This window comes from Hemitrygon akajei, chromosome 3, assembly GCF_048418815.1.
Source record: "Hemitrygon akajei chromosome 3, sHemAka1.3, whole genome shotgun sequence".
NCBI classification, from domain to species: Eukaryota; Metazoa; Chordata; class Chondrichthyes; order Myliobatiformes; family Dasyatidae; genus Hemitrygon; species Hemitrygon akajei.
Window position 1 is genome coordinate 52,133,989 of NC_133126.1, and position 21,595 is coordinate 52,155,583.

At 41.0% G+C, this 21,595-nt stretch overlaps 1 protein-coding gene across 1 annotated transcript in view; it reads left to right on the top strand.

Annotated features, from left to right (window-relative positions):
- samd4a (sterile alpha motif domain containing 4A) overlaps positions 1-21,595 on the top strand; it is a 237,053-nt gene that overhangs the window by 185,931 nt on the left and 29,527 nt on the right. The window lies entirely within an intron of this gene.

Below are 21,595 nucleotides of genomic sequence, written 5' to 3' on the forward strand. Positions count from 1 at the left end.
CACAATATGAGACTAAACGATTGAGCTTTATAATTCTTAATTTGACTATATAATTAGTAAAGAAATAAAAAGAGAAAAGGGCCCATTCTCATAGAACAGTCTAATGCGTAACGTTGGATCTGACTGAAAACGCCATTTGTCCACTATCGATCTCCTCTGAGCGTCGCTGACCTTCAGGCCCTCACTCCAAGTCCACTCTGTCCAGCGGTCTACCAATTCTCCATTCGCATCTTCTGTTCCCCAGCAAAAGACCACAAAAATCCCTGCACCCAGACCCACAAGAAAGAACAACATCCCTCTCATTGGATAGCCCCACGTTCCAAAGCCCCGTTATCTCTAGTCATAACCCAAGCATTACTGCTACAGATAAACCATTACATTAGCAGTGAGTTACACTATATATATTAGGTTAACCAGTGAAAAGTGAAATATTTAAGGGGAATCTGAAGGGTAACTTCAGTCAGACGGTATGAATATATAATGAGCTGCCTGACAAAGTGGTGGATGCCAATTGGATTTCAACATTTTAGAGAAGTTTGGATAAATATATGGACAAAGCAGTATGGATAACTATGATCTTGGTGCAGTTCAATTGGCCTAGACAAAGTAACAGTTCAAGGCAGACTAGATGGGCTGAAGGTTCTGCTTCTGTTCACTAGTGCTCCTATGACCATCTTGGAATCTCATTAGCATCCATAGAACCTCCTGTCTGTTCCCATAATCAATAAATTCCCTATCATCCCCTATCACTACTATTCTCCTCTCTCCCCCCCCCCCCACCCTTCCCTTCTGCGTCACAGACCCCAGACTCCATGCCATGCCAGACACCTAACTGCTGCTGTGGCTTTCCTCTGCTTGAACACCCTTCACCGGTTACTCATGTCCTGCACCTTGGGGTGTAACTACATCCCTATATCTCTTGCCAATCAGCCTCTCAGCTTCCCGAATGATCTGGAGTTCATCTAGCTCCAGCTCCAGTTCCCGAACACAGTCTTTGAGAAGCTACAGCTGGATGCAATACTTGCAGGTATTGTTGTCAGGTTTACTTGAGGTCTTCCTGTCTTCCCACATCCTGCAAGAGGAGCAGTCCACTATTCTGACTGTGTCCCATCCTTATTCCAGTGATATTGGTATCACTTATTAGTTCCTGTTCTTGGCTTTCTACATCACCTGAGGCAGGTTCTGATTCATCTAAATTCTGACCATACTGTTTCATAATTTGGCAGAGAAGATTAATGATCATAATAATCTTCTGATGGAAGGAGTGGATGGCAAGGCACCAACGTTTGCCTATAACACTTCGCAATTTAAGAAGGGTGGGAGGCAGCAAAAAGGAAACTATAGACCTGTTAGCCTGACATCAGTGGTTGGGAAGTTGTTGGAATCGATAGTTAGGGATGAGATTATGGAGTACTTGGAGGCACATGACAAGATAGGTCAAAGCCAGCATGCTTTCCGGAACAGAAAATCCTGCCTGACTAACTTCCTTCAATTTTTCGAGGAAATTACAAGCAGGGTAGAAAAAGGGGATGCAGTAGATGTGGTGTACTTGGATTTTCCGAAGGCCTTTGACAAGGTGCCGCACATGAGGTGCTTAGCAAGGTAAGAGCCCATGGAATTACAGGGAAGTGACTAGCATGGGTGGAGCATTGGCTGATCGGCAGAAAACAGAGAGGGAATAAAGATCCTATTCTGGGTGGCTGCTGGTTACCAGTGCAATTCCACAGGGGTCAGTGCTGGGACCATTGCTTTTTATGATGTATGTCAATAATTTGGGATTAATGGATTTGTGGCTAAATTTGCCAATGATACAAAGATTAGTGGAGGAGTGGATAATGAAAAAATAGGGAGTCTTGAATAGTTTAGGGGAGTGGGCAAAGTGGCAAATGAAATACAATGTTTGGTACAGTGTATGGTCATGCACTTTGGTGGAAAAAATAAACGGGCAGACTATTATTAAGACGGGGAGAGAATTCAAAATGCAGAGATACAAAGGGACTTGGGAGTCCTTGTGCAGGGTACCCTAAAGGTTAACCTTCACATTGAGTGGGTTGTAAAGAAGGCAAATGCAATTTTGGCATTCATTTCTGGAGGTATAGAATATAAGAGCAGGGATGTGATGTTGAGGCTCTATAAGGCACTTGTGAGACCACACTTGGAGTATTGTGTGTAGTTTTGGGCTCCTTATTTTAGAAAGGATATGCTGACATTGGAGAAGGTTCAGAGAAGATTCAGGAGAATGATTCCAGGAATGAGAGTTACCGTATGAGAGACATCTGGCAGCTCTTGGGCTGTATTCCCTGGAGTTCAGGAAAATGAGGGGGGATCTCATAGAAATATTCCAAATGTTAAAAGGCCTGAACAGATTAGATATGGCAAAGTTATTTCCCATGGTAGGGAGTCTAGGACAGGAGGGCACAACTTAAGGATTGAAGGACATCCATTTAGAACAGAGATGTGAAGAAGTTACTTTAGATCTGTCTAATCTGCAGATCTGTCTAAATTATTAAAGTATATTATGAAAAGGACTAACCCTAACTAACCCTGTTCAGAGTTCCACTATACACTCCCCTGTAGTCAGAAAAGTTTTGAGTACCACTGTTTCCCATAACTTAATTCTTACCCTGCTGCTATACCTTGTTACTCCATGATCTTATAACATATAACAATTACAGCACAGAAACAGGTCATCTCGGCCCTTATAGTCCATGCCAAACACTTACTCTCACCTAGTCCCACTGACCTGCACTCAGCCCATAAACCTCCATTCCCTTCCTGTCCATATACCTATCCAATTTATTTTTAAATGACAAAATCGAACCTGCCTCTACCACTTCTACTGGAAGCTCGTTCCACACGGCTACCACTTTCTGAGTAAAAAAGTTCCCCCTCGTGTTACCCCTAAACTTTTGCCCCTTAACTCTCAACTCATGTCCTCTTGTTTGAATCTCTCCTACTGTCAATGGAAAAAGCCTATCCACGTCAACTCTATCTATCCCCCTTATAATTTTAAATACCTCTATCAAGTCCCCCCTCAACCTTCTACGCTCCAAAGAATAAAGTAGAATAAAGAATACTGCCATAACGCTAGGACGTCTAATTTTCTCCTATACTTGTCCCAACAAATTGGGGTAAATCTCATCTCTACCCTGCAATTTGCAGTATAGTTCATTTTTCTAGTATTGTGTTTTTTTCATTTGTACTGCATGTGAGAATTTCAATTATCCATTCCTTTGCTAAGTCTCCACCAGTATCTTCCAAGGTGAAGATTGAAATAAAGAACTCATTTAACATCTCAATTATGCCCTCTACCTCAATGAATAGAACTCCTTTTTGGTTTCTGATCAACCTCACTTCTCCTCTAAAACCCTTTATCCTAAATGATTTTCTTACAGTGTGTCTAGGTACAATAGTCCTAAAATTTGTCCCTTAGAGAATCAGAGTGGACAACTATGTGTGGAGCTGAAAGAGATGGGGGAGATTTTGAACAATTTCTTTTCTTCGGTATTTACTAAGGAGAAGGATATTGAATAGTGTAAGGTAAGGGAAACAAGTAGGGTAGTTACGGAAACTATGATGATTAAAAAAGAGGAAGTACTAGCGCTTTTAAAGAATATAAAAGTGGATAAGTCTCCAGATCTTGACAGGATATTCCCTAGGACCTTGAGGGAAGTTAGTGTAGAAATAGCAGGAGCTCTGACAGAAATATTTCAAATGTCATTAGAAATGGGGATGGTGCTGGAGGATTGGCGTATTGCTCATGTGGTTCCATTGTTTAAAAAGGGTTCTAAGAGTTTACCTAGCAATTATTGGCCTGTAAGTTTGACGTCAGTGGTGGATAAATTAATGGAAAGTATTAGAGATGGTACATATAATTATCTGGATAGACAGGGTCTGATTAGGAATAGTCAGCATGGATTTGTACGTGGAAGGTCATGTTTGACAAATCTTATTGAATTTTTTGAAGGGGTTACTAGGAAAGTTGACAAGGGTAAAGCAGTGGATGTTGTCTATATGGACTTCAGTAAGGCCTTTGACAAGGTTCCACACGGAAGGTTAGTTAGGAAAGTTCAATCGTTAGGTATTAATATTGAAGAAGTAAAATGGATTCAACAGTGGCTAGATGGGAGATGCCAGAGAGTAGTGGTGGATAACTGTTTGTCAGGTTGGAGGCCAGTGACTAGTGGTGTGCCTCAGGGATCTGTACTGGGTCCAATGTTGTTTGTCATATACATTAATGATCTGGATGATGGGGTGGTAAATTGGATTAGTAAGTATGCAGATGATACTAAGACAGGTGGCATTGTGGATAATGAAGTAGGTTTTCAAAGCTTGCAGAGAGATTTAGGCCAGTTAGAAGAGTGGGCTGAAAGATGGCAGATGGAGTTTAATGCTGATAAGTGTGAGGTACTACGTTTTGGTAGGACTAATCAAAATAGGACATACATGGTAAATGGTAGGGCATTGAGGAATGAAGTAGAACAGAGTGATCTAGGAATAATGGTGATAGTTCCCTGAAGGTGGAATCTCATGTGGATAGGGTGGTGAAGAAAGCTTTTGGTATGCTGGCCTTTATAAATCAGAGCATTGAGTATAGGAGTTGGGATGTAATGTTAAAATTGTACAAGGCATTGGTGAGGCCAAATTTGGAGTATTGTGTACAGTTCTGGTCACCGAATTATAGGAAGGATGTCAACAAAATAGAGAGAGTACAAAGGAGATTTACTAGGATGTTACCTGGGTTTCAGCACCTAAGTTACAGAGAAAGGTTGAACAAGTTAGGTCTTTATTCTTTGGAGCGTAGAAGGTTGAGGGGGGACTTGATAGAGGTATTTAAAATTATGAGGGGGATAAATAGAGTTGATGTGGATCGGCTTTTTCCATTGACAGTAGTGGAGATTCAAACAAGAGGACATGATTTGACAGTTAGGAGGCAAAAGTTTAGGGGTAACTCGAGGGGGAATTTCTTTACTCAGAGAGTGGTAGCTGTGTGGAACCGAGAGGCAGGTTCGATATTGTCATTAAAAAAAACTTGGATAGGTATATGGACAGGAAAGGAATGGAGGGTTATGGGCTGAGTGCTTGGCCAGTGGGACTAGGTGAGAGTAAGCGTCAGCACGGACTAGAAGGGCTGAGATGGCCTGTTTCCATGCTGAAATGGTTATATGGTTAATGCTTCACGTTAATTGGAATTATAAACATTTTGAATGCCAGATTAAATTTAGTTCAGTATTTTCTAAATGGCCAATGTTCATTGCCCAACACCAGATGAGCCTCTTCAAATCAATATGATGGTATTTTCATTATGATGATTGGTTAGATTTAGAGTATTTTGATTAGTGATGAAGTAGAACCAACCTATGTCTGTGTTAGATTGATGTGCTATTTTGAAGGAACTTCCAGGTTTCAATGTTCCCTTCTGTTTCCTGTGCTGGTCTTTTCAATTAATTGTGGTAAAAGGTTGGAGAGATCTTGCCAAAGGATACCTCTGGAGCATTTTATCAATAATATACAGTGTAACCATTGTACATCTACAGCATGATAAAGGGAGTGAACATTTTAAGATGGTGAGTGGACATTGATTAAGTGGATTATTTTGTTCCTGATGATCTTGAGTTCCTTGACCACTGTTGGAGCTAATCATAATCAGGCATATGGTTGGGAAATTTGTCATCTTTGTGACAGACATACCATGCAGTACATAATAATACACACACACACACACACATAATCATTAAGTAGTGAGGTAGTGTTTTGGGGTTCAATGTGCATTCAGAAATTAGATGGCAGAGGGGAAGAAGCTGTTCCTGTTGAGTGTGTGCCTTCAGGCTTCTGTACCTCTTTCTTGATGGTAGAAATGAGAACAAGGCATGGCACTTCATGATGGGTGCTGCCTTTTTGAGGCATCGTTCCTTGAAGATGTCCTAGATACTGCAGAGGCTAATGCCATTGGTAGAGCTAACTAAGTTTACAAACCTCTGCAGCTTATTTTGATGCTCTGCAATAGAACCCGTCTCTCCCAGCATTCCCCCCCCCCCTCCCCACCCACGATACCAGACAGTGATGCAGCCAGTTAGAATGCTCTCCACGGTAAATCTATAGAAATTTGCGATTGTCTTTGATGACATACAGTGGCTATAAAAAGTATTCGCCCCTTGGAAGTTTTCATGTTTTATTGTTTTACGATATTGAATCACAGTGGATTTAATTTGGCTTTTTTGACAAAGATCGACAGAAAAAGACTCTTGCATACCAATGTGAAAACAGACCTCTACGAAGTGATCTAAATTAATTACAAATATAAAATACAAAATAATTGATTACGTAAGTATTCACCCCCTTCAAGCCAGTATTTGGTAGGTGCACCCTTGACAGCAATTACAGCCTTGAGTCTGTGTGGTTAGATCTCTATCAGCTTTGCACATCTGGACACTAATTTTTCCCTGTTTACAAAACTGCTCAAGTTCTGTCAGATTGCATGGGGATCATGAGTGAACAGCCCATTTCAAGTCCAACCACAAATTTGCAATTGCAGTGAGGTCTGGACTCTGACTTGGCCATTCTAGGACATTAACTTTGTTGTTATTAAGCTATTCTTGTGTAGCTTTGGCTTTATGCTTGGGGTCATTGTCTTGCTGGAAAACAAATCTTCTCCCAGGTCACAGTTCTCTTGCAGACTGCATCAGGTTTTCCTTCAGGATTTCCTTGTATCTTGCAGCATTCATTTTACCCTCTGCAAGCCTTCCAGGGCCTGCTGCAGTGAAGCATCCCCACAGCATGATGCAGCCACCATGTACAGTGTTTGACTTACATCAAGCATAGAGTTTAGTCTGATAGCCAAAAAGCTCAATTTTGATTTCATCAAGACATAGAAATTTCTTCCAGCTGACCTCAGAGTATCCCACAATGCCATCTGGCAAACTCTAGCCAAGATTTCATTTGAGTTTTTATCAACAGTGGCTTTCTCTTTGCCACTCTCCCATGAATCTGCAACTGGTGAAGCACCCAGGCAACAGTTGTTGAATGCACAGTCTCTCCCATATCAGCCACTGAAGCTTGTAACTCCCCCAGAGTTGTCATAGGTCTTTTGGTGGCCTCCCTCACTAGTTCCCTTCTTGCACGGTCACTCAGTTTTTGAGGACAGCCTGCTCTAGACAGATTTACAGCTGTGCCATATTCTTCCCATTTCTTGATAATTAACTGTAGTTCAAGGGAAATTCAGTGACTTGGAAATTTTCTTGTAGCCATCTCCTGACTTATGCTTTTCAATAACCCTTTCATGGAGTTGCTTGGAGTGTTCTTTTGTCTTCATGGTGTAGTTTTTGCCAAGATACTGACTCACCAGCAGTTGGACCTTCCAGATACAGGTGTATTTTTGCTACAATGAATTGAAACACTTTGACTGCACACAGTTATCTCCATTTAACTAATTATATGACTTCTAAAACCAATTGGCTGTACCAGTGATGATTTGGTGTGTCATAGCAAAGGGGGTGAATACTTATGCAATCAATTATTTTGTGTTTTATATTTGTAATTAATTTAGATCACTTTGTAGAGATCTGTTTTCACTTTGACATGAAAGAATCTTTTATGTTGATCAATGTCAAAAAAGCCAAATTAAGTCCACTGTGATTCAATGTTGTAAAACAATAAAACATGAAAACTTTTAAGGTGATTGAATAGGTTTTATAGGCACTGTCCCAAATCTCCTCAAACTGCTAATGAAATATAGCCACTGTCATGCCTTCTTTGTAGCTGCAAGGTTATGTTGGAAACAGGATAGAACTTCAGAGATATTGACAGCTAGGAACTTGAAATTGCTCACTCTTTGCACTTCAGATTCCTCTGAGGACTGATGAGTGTTCCCTTGTCTTACCCTTTCTGAAGTGTACAATCAGTTCTTTGGTCTTACTGGCATTGAGTGCAAGGTTGGTGCTGGAACACCACTTAACCAGCTGATCTATCTTGCTCTTGAATGCCTCCTCACCACCATCTGAAATTCAGACAACAATAGAATCATCAAAATTATAGGTGGCTTTTGTGCTGTTCCTTGCCACACAGTCATGGGTGTAGAGAGAATAGAGTGGTGGGCTAAACGCATATTCCTGAGCTCCGACAGTGTTGATTGTCAGTGAGATGGAGATGTTATTTTGTAACCACACGGATTATGGTCTTCCTCTTAGGAAGTCAAGCATCCAGTTGCAGGGCAAGGTTAAAAGACCCAGATTCTGGAGCTTTTCAATCAGAACTGTAGGACTGATTGTGTTAAACGCTGAGATGCAGTCAATAAACAGCATCCTGACATGGGTATTTGAATTATCAAAGGCCATGTGAAGAGCTAATCAGATTGCATTCTCCATAGACCTATTCTGCAGTGGGTCCAGGTCCTTGCTGAGGCAGGAGTTAATTCTAGCCATAACCAGCCTCTTGCTGTTTATTGATTATGGCTCAGTGCTGCTGGACGATAGTTGTTAAGACAGCTCACCCTGCCCCTGCCAAAGGGCTTAGGCCCTAATTGTTGACTGTACTTTTTCCATAAATGTTGCCTGGCCTGCTGAGTTCCTCCAGCATTTTGAGTGTGTTGTTCGGATTTTCAGCATCTGCAGATTTTCTCTTGTTTGTCCCCCTGCCCGTCTCGGGCACTGGTATTATTGTTTCCCTTTCGAAGCAGGTGGGAACTTCTGACTGTAGCAGGGAGAGTTTAAAAATGGCTTTGAACACCCCTGCCAGTTGCTTGGCACAGGGTATCAGAGCCTTTCCAGGTGCTCCATCTGGGCCTGTCACCTTGCAAGGGTTCATCCTCTCGAAAGACGGCCATTGGGTCACCAGGCGCTGCAGGGATCCTCACAGCTGTAGTTTTATTCTCCCTTTTAAAGTGTGCCGTAAAGGCATTGAGCTCACCTGGGAGTGAAGCATCATGTTAGGCTCATTTTGTAGGAAGTAATGGCTTGTAAACCTTGCTAGAGTTGGCGTGCATCCAATTCTGCCTTCAACCTTATTCAGAATTGTTCATTTGTGCTTCAGATAGCCTTCAGCAAGTCATACCTGTTTTTCTTGTACAGACCAGACCTGAAAGCCACAGATCTAGCCCTTGGCAGACTATGAACCAATCTGATCCAAGCAAATGGAACTTATTACATTATTTTCCTAACTCAAGATTTACAACTGGAGGTGGGAGGAAGCTTTGGAGAAACAGGAAGTGGATAGCAATCCTCTGACCTACTTGTCTTCCTCATGCTGCTCTTCAATATGTTTCTGATAAATCAGAATCAGGTTTATTATCACTGGCATGTGTCATGAAATTTGTTAAGTTAGCAGCAGCAGTTCAATGCAATACATAATCTAGAAGAAGAAAAATAATAAATAAATTACAGTATATGTATATTGAATAGATTAAAAATTGTGCAAAAACAAATAATATATATTTAAAGTGAGGTAGTGTCCAAGGGTTCAACGTCCATTTAGGAATCGGATGGCAGAGGGGAAGAAGCTGTTCCTGAATCACTGAGTGTGTGCCTTCAGACTTCTGTACCTCCTACCTGATGGTAATAGTGAGAAAAGGGCATACCCTGGGTGCTGGAGGTCCTTAATAATGGATGCTGCCTTTCTGAGACACCGCTCCCTGAAGATGTTCTCGATACTTTGTAGGCTCATACCCAAGATGGAGCTGACTAGATTTACAACCATCTGCAGCTTCTTTTAGTCCTGTGTAGTAGCACACCCCCCCCCCCCCCACCTCCATACCAGACAGTGATGCAGCCTGTCAGAATGCTCTCCGTGGTACATTTATAGATGTTTTTGAGTGTAATTGTTGACAGACTCCTAATGAAGTATAGTCACTGTCCTGCCTTCTTTATAACTGCATTGATATGTTGGGACCAGGTTAGATCCTCAGAGATCTTGACATCCAGGAACTTGAAACTGCTCACTCTCTCCACTTCTGATCCCTCTATGAGGATTGGTATGTGTTCCTTCACCTTACCCTTCCTGAAGTCCACAATCAAGTCTTTCATCTTACTGATGTTGAATGCCAGGTTGTTGCTGTAGCATCACTCCACTAGCTGGCATATCTCACTCCTGTACCCCCTCTCGTCACCACCTGAGATTCTACCAACAGTGGTTGTATCATCAGCAAATTTATAGATGATATATGAGCTATACCTAGACACACAGTCATGTGTATATAGAGAGTAGAGCAGTGAGCTAAGCACACACCCCTAAGGTGCGCCAGTGTTGATTGTCAGCAAGGAGGAGATGTTGTCACCAATCCACACAGATTGTGGCATTCTGGTTAGGAAGTTGAGGATCCAATTGCAGAGTGAGGTACAGAGGCCCAGGTTCTGTAACTTCTCAATCAGGATTGTGGAAATGATGGGGTTAAATGCTGAGCTATAGTCAACGAACAGCATCCTGACATAGGTGTTTGTATTGTCTAGGTGGTCTAAAGCCGTGTGAAGAGCCATTGAGATTGCGTCTGCCATTGACCTACTGTGGCGATAGGCAAATTGCAGTGGGTCCAGGTCCTTGCTGAGGCAGGAGTTCAGTCTAGTCATGACCAACCTCTCATAGCATTTCATCAGTGTAGATGAAATGGTGCACCTAGGTAAAATTTTGGAGATTTGGCAATGATAAAGTCTTTAAGTATTAATAAAGAGGTGGCTAGACTGGAAATGGTGTTGCTTTGTACTGGCATGGTGAAAAATTATGTGTCATACATAACTGAGGTGTTTTGGATCTTGCCAGAAACAGTGCAATAACCTGAACACTATTCAGTCATCAGTAAATATCCCAACATCTGACTTCCTGATATAGTGTAGTACATCAGTAAAGTACTTAAGTATGATGCCTGGGATGCAACCATATTTTATTGTTTTCCTGGGATTCCCATTAAGTTCAGTTTTGCTTGGAGTTAAGGCCTTATCCAGTCAAATACAGCCTCACTGACATTCAACTGATTGTCTAAGTAATTTTTCTTATGATGATAGTGTTACGAATGAGGAGCAACTCTGATGGGCAGAAGGGTACAGAATCGCCAATGCCCACCCCCCTTTTGGAGAATCGCAAATTGCTACTATTCCGATGCTGTTATCAAAGGAAATGAGAGAGATAAACAGCTCATACAAATTTATGAGAGAGGGGTACAGCACAGGTTGGAATGTCTCCTATTGACAAAGAGAGAGATTACTGCTATTGTCTCTTGGAGAAGGAATCGTGTATTGAGTACTGTTCTGTTCATTGAAACCCCTCAGGGGACAACCAGAGTGGTCTGGTTGAGGGATTGCATCATCCCAACCTGATTGACACCTGAGACCCTGTGAGTGGGGATAAAGGTAGGGTCTGGGGAAACACCCCTCAGACGCACCAGGAGAGACGCTATGAGACCGGTGGGGGCTTGTGTGTGTGTCCACCCTTACCTGGGTGACGAGTCCTCCATGGAACGGTCTAGCTAAAGGACGGAGACGGATCAAGATCGTAAAAGGAAAGTTGGCAAGTTATTCTCTCTCTCTCTGTCTCTCGCTCTCTCTCCAACAATTGCAACACAGTGAACAACAACTACTGCAGCCTGTATGAACTGAACGGAACTTTATATTTCCATCGGACAATTCATTATCCCCTAGACAATGATAGAGCTTATTTCTTATTGATTATTATTATACCCGTACTTTTAGGTTTAGTATTGATGACGTATATTATCTGTATATTTGCATTGATATTATTTTTGTGTAATTTTACTAATAAATACTGTTAAAAATAGTATCATCAGACTTCAATGGATACTCCTATCTTTGCTGGTAAGATACCCAGTTACGGGGTTCGTAACAACTTGGGGCCTCATCTCGAGATTTGATACCAAATGAAATAAGGGCATTTTGAAAAGGTGGCAGTGAATCAGAAGTGGCCCAGAGATCAGTGTGTTAAAAGGGAATGCACAATGGGCATATGCGGCCATATATGAAAAAGTCTTCATAGTTTTATTAATAATTGAGATTGGAATTAGATGGTGGTTATTTGCCAGATTGGGTTGGCTTTTGTGGACTGAATGATTTTCTTCATTGTCAGTATTACGTTAAAATTCTTTGGCTGGAAGAACGTGCTGAATGTGTGTTGACAGTACAGATGTGATGTTTTTGATTTTCTGAAAGTCTAGATGCAAAGTTTCTTCACTAGGTGATTTCATAGGACAGATTAGAGTCAACCAACTGACTGTGGATTTTGTGTAAGTGTTTTCCTGTATTGGGGAAGAATTGCACCTGTACCTTCATATTAAAAAAAATCATTAATAAACAAGATGGATTTCAACCTTTATTTATTCATAGCTTTTTAATTCTAGATTTAATTACTTAACTGTTTATACTTGATTAACTTCAGATGGTTGAATTTGAACATGTGTGGATCATCAGTTCAAACTTCTGAATTGTTTGTCCTGTTAAATATAATTTATGTATAAGGTACATGGAGCTTTATTAATTTTGTGCCTAAAGGTATCGATCTCTAAATGTGTAATCCTGGTGTACAGTAAATAATTCAACAAAGAAATATGACCCAATTAGGAACTGCCTCCCAGGTGCCAAGGTCAGGGGTGTATCAGATCTGTCCACAGCATCCTAAAGGTGGGAAACAGCCAGAAGTCATGGTACGTATTGGTACCAATGACAAAGGTAGGAACACAGATAAGGTCTTGAAGGAATGGAGAGAACTGGGCAGGAAGCTGAAAAGCAGAACCTTACAGGTAGTACTCACTGGATTGCTGCTTGTACCATGCACCAGTGAGGGTCAGGCAGATGAATGTGTAGCTGAGGAACTGGTGCAGGGGCAGGATTTTAGGTCTGTGGATCATTGGGATCCCTTCTTGGAAAGGAATGACCTGTACAAAAAGTACAGGTTACACATGAACTTGAGGGCTCCAATATCTTTGCTGGCAGGTTTGCTAGAGCTGTTAGGGAGAGTTTAAACTAGTTTTGCAGGGGGATGGGACCATGACTGATAGATCAGAGGATGGGGCAGTTGGTGTACAGGTAGGGGCAGCCTATAGAGAGACAGTTTATAGGGCAAAATTACAGTTGGTTGGACAGATAGAAATTTGTCTATTTTAATGCAAGAAGTATCAGGAAAGAGAGTGATGAACTTAGAGCATGTGTCAGTACATGGAACTAAGATGTTGTAGCCATTACAGAGACTTGGCTGTCACAAGGGCAGGAATGGCTGCTGGCTGTTCCAGGGTTTAGATATTTTAAAAGGGACAGATAGGGAGGTGAAAGAGGTGGGGGAGTGGCATTGCTTATCAGGTATGCTGACAAGAAGCTCCGAGACCTTGGCCTTGACCCTGCCTTGTGCAGCTGGATCCTGGACTTCCTGTCAGATCACCACCAGTTTGTAAAAGTGTGCTCCCTCACCTCCAACCCTCTGACTGTCAATACAGGAGCCCCTCAGGGCTGTGTACTGAGTCTCCTCCTTTACTCCTTGTATCCCCATGACTGTGTTGCCACCCACAGCTCCAATCTGCTAATTAAATTTGCTGAAGTCGCTACATTGATTGGCCTAATCTTAAACAATAACGAGGTGGCCTACAGGGAAGAAGATATCTCTCTCCCAAAATGTCACAAAAAAACAAAGGAGCTGGTTGTGGATTACGAGAGGAATGGAGACGGGCTAACCCCTATCGACATCAATGGATCTGGGGTTGAGAGGGTAAACAGCTTCAAGTTCCTCAGCATCCACATCACCGAGGATCTCACGTGGTCTGTACACACCAGCTGTGTGGTGAAAAAGGTACAATAGCACATCTTTCACCTCAGATGGTTGAGGAAGTTTGGTATAGGCCCCCAAATCCTAAGAACTTTCTACAGGGGCACAATTGAGAGCATCCTGACTGGCTGCATCACTGCCTGGTATGGGAACTATACCGCCCTTAATCGCAGAACTCTGCAGAGAGTGGTGCGGACAGCCCATCACATCTGTGGTTGCGAACTTCCCGTGATTCAGGACATTTACAAGGACAGGTGTGTAAAAAGAGCCTGTAGGAACATTGGGGACCCAAGTCACCCCAACCACAATCTATTCCAGCTGCTACCATCCGGAAAGCGGTACCACAGCATAAAAGCCAGAACCAACAGGCTCTGGAACAGCTTCTTCCACCAGGCCATCAGACTGATGAACTCACGCTGATCTGAGAGTACTCTATATTACATTGACTGTTCTATTTATTATAAATAGTTATGATTGCACATTTTTGGAGACATAACGTAAAGATCTTTACTTTTATCCTAGTAACTTTTAGATAGATAGATAGATAGATACTTTATTCATCCCCATGGGGAAATTCAACATTTTTTCCAATGTCCCATACACTTATTGTAGCAAAACTAATTACATACAATACTTAACTCAGTAAAAATATGATATGCATCTAAATCACTCTCTCAAAAAGCATTAATAATAGCTTTAAAAAAAAAGTTCTTGCGTAGTTTAAATACATTAAATACAATCAACCCCGGCACTTTAACATATCTTACTCCTGGCGGTTGAATTGTAAAGCCTAATGGCATTGGGGAGTATTGACCTCTTCATCCTGTCTGAGGAGCATTGCATCGATAGCAACCTGTCGCTGAAACTGCTTCTCTGTCTCTGGATGGTGCTATGTAGAGGATGTTCAGGGTTTTCCATAATTGACCGTAGCCTACTCAGCGCCCTTCGCTCAGCTACCGATGTTATACTCTCCAGTACTTTGCCCACGACAGAGCCCGCCTTCCTTACCAGCTTATTAAGACGTGAGGCGTCCCTCTTCTTAATGCTGCCTCCCCAACACGCCACCACAAAGAAGAGGGCGCTCTCCACAACTGACCTATAGAACATCTTCAGCATCTCACTGCAGACATTGAATGACGCCAACCTTCTAAGGAAGTACAGTCGACTCTGTGCCTTCCTGCACAAGGCATCTGTGTTGGCAGTCCAGTCTAGCTTCTCGTCTAACTGTACTCCCCCATCACAGCTGCAGAAAGGCTTTGGAGGGATCGCCCATCAAGTCATTGTGGGTGGATGTCAGATACACGAAGGGAGTATTCTATAGTGGATTGGTTAACCAATAGAAGGCAGAGAGTTGGTATAAATGGGTGTTTCTCCGGTTGGCAGTCAGTGGTGAGTGGGGTGCTGCAGGGGTCGGTGCTGTTTACCATTTACATTGATGATTTGGAAGAGGCGACTGGGTGTAGCGTAGCAAAATTTGCTGATAACACTAAACTGAGTGGAAAAGCAAATCGTACGGCGGATGTGGAGAGTCTGCAGAGGGATATAGATAGGTTAAGTGAGTGGGCCAAGGTCTGGCAGATGGAATACAATGTTGGTAAATGTGAGATCATCTACTTTGGAAGGAATAATAGAAGAGCAGATTATTATTTAAATGGTGAAAGATTGCAGCATGCTGTTGTGCAGAGGGACTTGGGAGTGCTTGTGCATGAATCGCAAAAAGTTGGCTTGCAGGTACAACAGGTTATTAAGAAGGCAAATGGAATGTTGGCCATTGCTAGAGGGATTGAATTCAAGAGCAGGGAGGTTATGCTGCAAATATACAGGGTACTGGTGAGGCTGCACCTGGAGTACTGCATGCAGTTCTGGTCTCCTTACTTGAGGAAGGATATACTGGCTTTGGAGGCAGTGCAGAGGAGGTTCACCAGGTTGATTCCAGGGATGAAGGGGTTAACCTATGAGGAGAGATTGAGTTGCCTGAGACTATACTCTGGAGTTCAGAAGAATGAGAGGGGATCTTATAGAAACATACAAAATTTTGAAAGGGATAGATAAGATAGAAAATAGGAAAGTTATTCCATTGGTAGGTGAGATTAGAACTAGGGGACATTGCCTCAAGATTCAGGGGAGAAGATTTAGGACGGAGATGAGGAGAAACTGTTTTTCCCAGAGGGAGGTGAATCTGTGGAATTTTACGCCCAGGGAAGCAGTTGAGGCTTCTTTAGTAGATATATTTAAGAAACAGTTAGATAGGTTTTTACATAGTAGAGGAATTAGGGGTTATGGGGAAAAGGCAGGTAGATGGAGCTGAGTTTACAGACAGATCAGCCATGATCTTATTAAATGGCAGAGCAGGCTCGATGGGCCGGATGGCCTACTTCTGCTCCTATTTCTTACGTTCTTATGTTCTTATATTGCCCCCCTCCCCAATAGCAACTGAGAAAATGAAGAGGAGATTGATCGGCAGATTTTGTAAAAGTGCAAAAATAACAATGTTTTTGTTATGGACGACTTCAGCTTTCTTAATAGTGATTGGCATCTCTTTAGTGCAAAAGGTTTAGATGGGGCAGAATTTGTTAGGTGTTTTCCGGAAAGATACCTGACACAATATTTAAACAGGTTGACTAAAGCAGAGACCATACTGTATCTGGTGCTAGACAGTGAAGATGTCAGATTTCTTAGTAGGTGAGCATTTAGAAGACAGTGGCCACAACTCACTGAGTTTTATCTTGGCTTTGGAGAGGGATAGGAGTAGGTAGTATGCGAAAGTATTTAACTGGGGGAGGGGAAATTAGAATGTTATAGGTAGGAACTTAGGAGCGTAAATTGGGATAGATGTACTCAAGGAAATGCAGAATGGAAATGGGAGCGCTTGCTTAAGTTTCTGTATAGGTTTGTCCATGGGGCAGGGGAAGGGTGGTAGAGTGAAGGATCATGGTTGACAAGACATGTGGAATATCTAGTCAAGAGGTAAAAAGAAGCTTAAACAATGTTCAGACAGGTTCTAGAGAGTTGCAATGGAGCCAGGAAAGAATTTAAGAATGGACGTGGGAAAGTTTGAAGGATGGCTTGGTAAGGCCTTGGCTGCTAGGATTAAGGAAAACCACAAGAGTGAGAATATGACTGATCAGGGATAAAACATGCCTGGAGTCAGAGGAATCCATGCTAGGCTGATTCAAAAAATCAGGCATGGGGTCCAGGGAAGCTTTGTTGTATGGCTTTAGAATTGGCTTGCACATGGAAGGCTGTTGGTTGTAGATTGAAATATATTCTGCCTGGAGATTGGTGGTCAGTGGTATTCTGTAGAGAACTATTCTGGGATCTCTGCTCTTTGTAATTATTTTAATGACTTTGATGAGGAAGTGAAAGTGTGGGTTAGTAAGTTTGTCAGTGACATAAAGGCTAGTGATGTTGTGGATAGCGTAGCAGGTTGTCGAGGGTTACAACAGGACATTGATAAGATGCAGAGGTGGGCTGAGAAGTTACAGATGGAATTAAACCTGGAAAAGCGTGAAGTGATTCACCTGTGAAGGTTGAATTTGAAGGCAGAATACTGGGCTGCTGGTGAGATTCTTAGCAGTGTATATGAACAGAGGAATCCTGCATCCATGTCATTAGATCTCTCAAGGTTGCAATGGAAGTTGATAGGGTTGTTAAGAAGGCATACAATGTGCTGGCCCTTATTAGTTGGATTGAATTCAAGAGTTGTGAGGCAATGTTGCAGCTCCATAAAACCCTGATTAGGCTACATTTGGAATACTGCGTTCAGTTCTGGTCGCCACATTATAAGGATGGGGAAGCTTTTGAGAGAGTGCACAGAAGATTTACCAAGATGTTGCCTGCATGTTACATTAATGGCTAGAAGATCTATTTTACTGAATTGGAAAGAAATTAACCCTCCAACTGTATTTCAGTGGTTTTCTCAAACTATCTCTTGTTTGAGTTTAGAAAAAATTAGAAGCGTGGTTTTTGATTCTTCAGTTAAATTTGAAGAAACTTGGAGACTGTTTATTCAACATTTTCATATGAGTTAAATGGTCTGATCCTAAACCTTACTTTTATTATCCTTAATTATTTGGATGGAGGTTCGGAGTTATTGGCACTACTGTATGTATTTAACATTATGCAATGGCCCATGTTGGTTAGTTTTTTTTTCTCTTTTTTTGGGGTTTTTTTTCTCTTTTTCGATTTCTTTTACATAAATACTATGAGTTTGGGAGGCCTTATATACTGATTATTATATATCTGATTGTCTATTTAAACTATTAATTATGTACTCTCAAACACTTTGTATTCATATTTCATTTATGTTTTTCTTAAAATTAATAAAAAGGTTTAAAAAGAAAGATGTTGCCTGCCTTGGGTAGCATGTCTTATGAGGATAGGCTGAGTGAGCTTGAGCTTTTCTCTTTGGAGCGAAGGAAGATGAGAGGTGACTTGATAGATGCGTAAAGATAATAAGAGATATTCATCAAGTGGACAGCTAGAGACTTTTTGCTAGGATGGAAATGGCTAATAATAGGGGCATAATTTTAAGGTAGGATTATTATACAGCATGGTGGAGGCATGGAACATGCTGCTGAAGATGCTGGTAGAGGCAGAGTGGAGGGCTATGTGGGAGGGAAGGGAAGGGTTAGATTGATCTTGGAGTAGGTTGGCACAACTTTGTGGGCTGTAGGATGTACTGTTCAAGAAATCAAGTCAGCCAAATATGATAAGCAAAAATTAGATATCAGAAACCTACGTGATCCTTTTGCTTGCATGGTTTAAGCTTTTCTTCCATCCCTTACCTCAGCAGGGAATATTTTTCCTCTTTAGAATGCAACTTCTTTGCCACTGACAACTTTGCTAGAGGTGTCTATTATTGAAAGTGGAAATGTTATACTTGTATTTAATTAGATTGATCTCATTACCTGAATTTATGATTACATTTTGCTGATCAAGCATTGTTTGTATAATCACTCATAACTTCTCACTCAGTCTGTGGCTGCAACCTTAAAGCTGGAACAAACAAAACTTAAATATTAAATATACCAGACCTCAAGATTTGATTAAATAAACAAAAACGATTACAATAGGATAAAGAAGCCCCATTAAGAAATCTGGTAGACTAGCATTTTCAAAATTGCGAAAAACTGAGGTAAAATAATGGGATATTCCCTTCTCTAAGAATTGAGAAAATTTGGTTGTTCACAATACAACAGTCAAAGGTGAGTGAGTCCATTTAAGATTGCCCAAGGTAGAAGGTTAAGCAAAGTTTATTTTTTATCAACAAGTATTAATCAGGGTGTGGATTCTGAGACACCCAGTCATCATCTGCTTTAGAGGGAATTATGAAATTTTCCTTAACTATCTGATACAATAGCTTAAAATATTTTTTTTTCCTTTTTGATGCAAATGACTGCTGGTTTTCAATCAGTTTAATACTCCTATATATCTCTTGCTTGTTGAAGGTGCTGTGTTTTCTTTTGGAATATACCATGATTTATTTGGTTAAAATACTTCCCATGACATTACTAAAAATGTAAAACCAGAAATCTAGGTTTTCATATGCCAGTACTTGGGATAGACCAATTCTTGGTGATCGATTGTAAATTAAAACTAACAAGGCAATACACAAGTAGGTGATGATAATCTATTAATAATGTAGCTTTTAAAAATAATTTATTTAAAATTAATTGGCTAATATGTTAGGAAAATTCAGTCAATATAGAAGAGAAACATATTTAAGAATGGCCAAGCTGATGAATCAGTTTCTGAACTGTAATCCTCCTACAAGTTCCTTTCAATTGGTTTCCCTGCTCATTGCAAACAATCACTGTGTAGTTTTACAAATTTAAGCATTCCCAGTGGATTGAGATAAAGTTACTTCCACTTCAGCTGGAATCATCGCTAACAGCACAGTAATCCCGATTTTGCTTGCACCATTGTGTAATTTGTTTTGTTATGTCTCCCCTCTTGCTGTGCAACGCGGACAACACATTCCTTTATTAGGGAGAGAGAGAGAGAGCCTGTGGTATGTCGGATTACTGGGTGATTGAGTAGTCTTTGGGGTACTGTAAGTTTGTGTCTTTATTGATGCTTTGCTGCGCGCTGGAGAGCTCGGTGGGAGGTGCCGATGCTTTTTTGCTGGTGGGGGTAGGGGGCCTTTGCTGCTGCTTACGTGTGGGAGGGGTTATTTGGGGTTCTAACATTTAATTGTCGTTCATTCTTTTGGGCACTGCTCTGTTCTCAAGGATGTTTGTAAAGAAGAAGGATTTCAGGATGTATATTGTATCCATTTCTCTGACATTACATGTACCTAATGAAACCCACCTACTGAAATAACTAACTAGGTTAGTCCAATTTTAGGAATAAACAAACAAATCTCATATAACTTAAAGTTGTTGCAGAGTATCTTGACAGTAAATTGCTTGTGCTTTTTGCTAATTAGAATAAGTACACACTTACATTGAGTATATTATAAAGTAGCAACTTCTTCAACCAGCTAAGGGTTTTGACATTTGTATTTCCCCCTTACCTCCCCCACCATTTAGGAAAGTGGGGGTAGAGTTACTGACCAAATTCAAAAGCAAGATAAATGTTGTTCTGCAGGCGTGTTGAGGACTATGGGGCAAAATTAGCAAAGTGAAACTGAGCTACGATTACATCAGTCATGATCTTATTAAATGGTGGAACTGCCCCAAGGGGCTACATAACCCACCTCTCTGTCACTATGTGATCTCCCAAACATATATGGAGGGGCATGTTAAAGCCCTGCTCACTAATGTAAGAAAAAAAACATTAACAGCTGGCCGTCACAAATAAAAATAATCAAATGTTTGCAAATCTCTAATTTTACAGTAACATTAAGAATGAATTAAAACAATTCACATTGTAGGTAAACTAATGAAAGTAATATAAAACTCAAGTGAATCTCACTGTTCACTTAATCCCATCATTAGAATCCAGCGCTTTAACATATTCAATTTATGTTCTTTACTTGCCTCTTCACAGCTTCATCTAAGCCACACCTTGAACACATCTATTGGTAACTCTGTTAATCACCAATCATGATGGCACAGAATTTGCACTTCCAATACTGATGAACTATCAGTGTTCACCACTGGAAACAGTTTTCAATTTTTTTTCTATGAGCAGTTATAATATGTGCTATATTTTTCTCTGACACAGGAGACTATTTGGACCATTGAGTGCAAACCTGGTCTCAGAACAATTACTTTCACCCACCTGTTTCGCTGCACTGTACCTTACACACAAATCCTGAAGCTATTTTCAGTGGTTGGACTTTTAATGCCGAGAAAAATAAGTTGACCAAAATGTTAACTAGTTAAAATTTCAAGCTGCGGTAAAATAGAACATAGAACAGTACAGACACTTCAGCCCACAATGTTGTGCCTACTTTTTAATTTCAAGGTCAATCCAACCATTCCCTCCCACATACCCTCCACTTTACTTTCATCTGTATGTCTAAGAGACTCTTCAAGCTCCCTAATGTATCCACATCTCCCACCACCTCGGCAGTGTGTTCCACACAATTAATACTCTCTGTGTAAACCACAAAATCTACCTTTGACATCCCCTATACTTTCCACAAATCACTTTGAAATTGTGCTCTCTCATATTAGCCATGTCTGCCCTGGGAGAAGGTTGTCCACTCTATCAATGCCTCTTATGCTCAAGAAAAATGCTATGCGGTCATAATTACTGCTGTCAAGCTCCCTAACCCTAGTAAATACTTCCAAATGTAACGCTCTTAACATTTTGGCTCTAATTTAATTGTATATATTTTAATCTTTTCATAGTGCTCTGGCAAATGTTTAAAATATTAGCCAAAAAATTGTTCCGA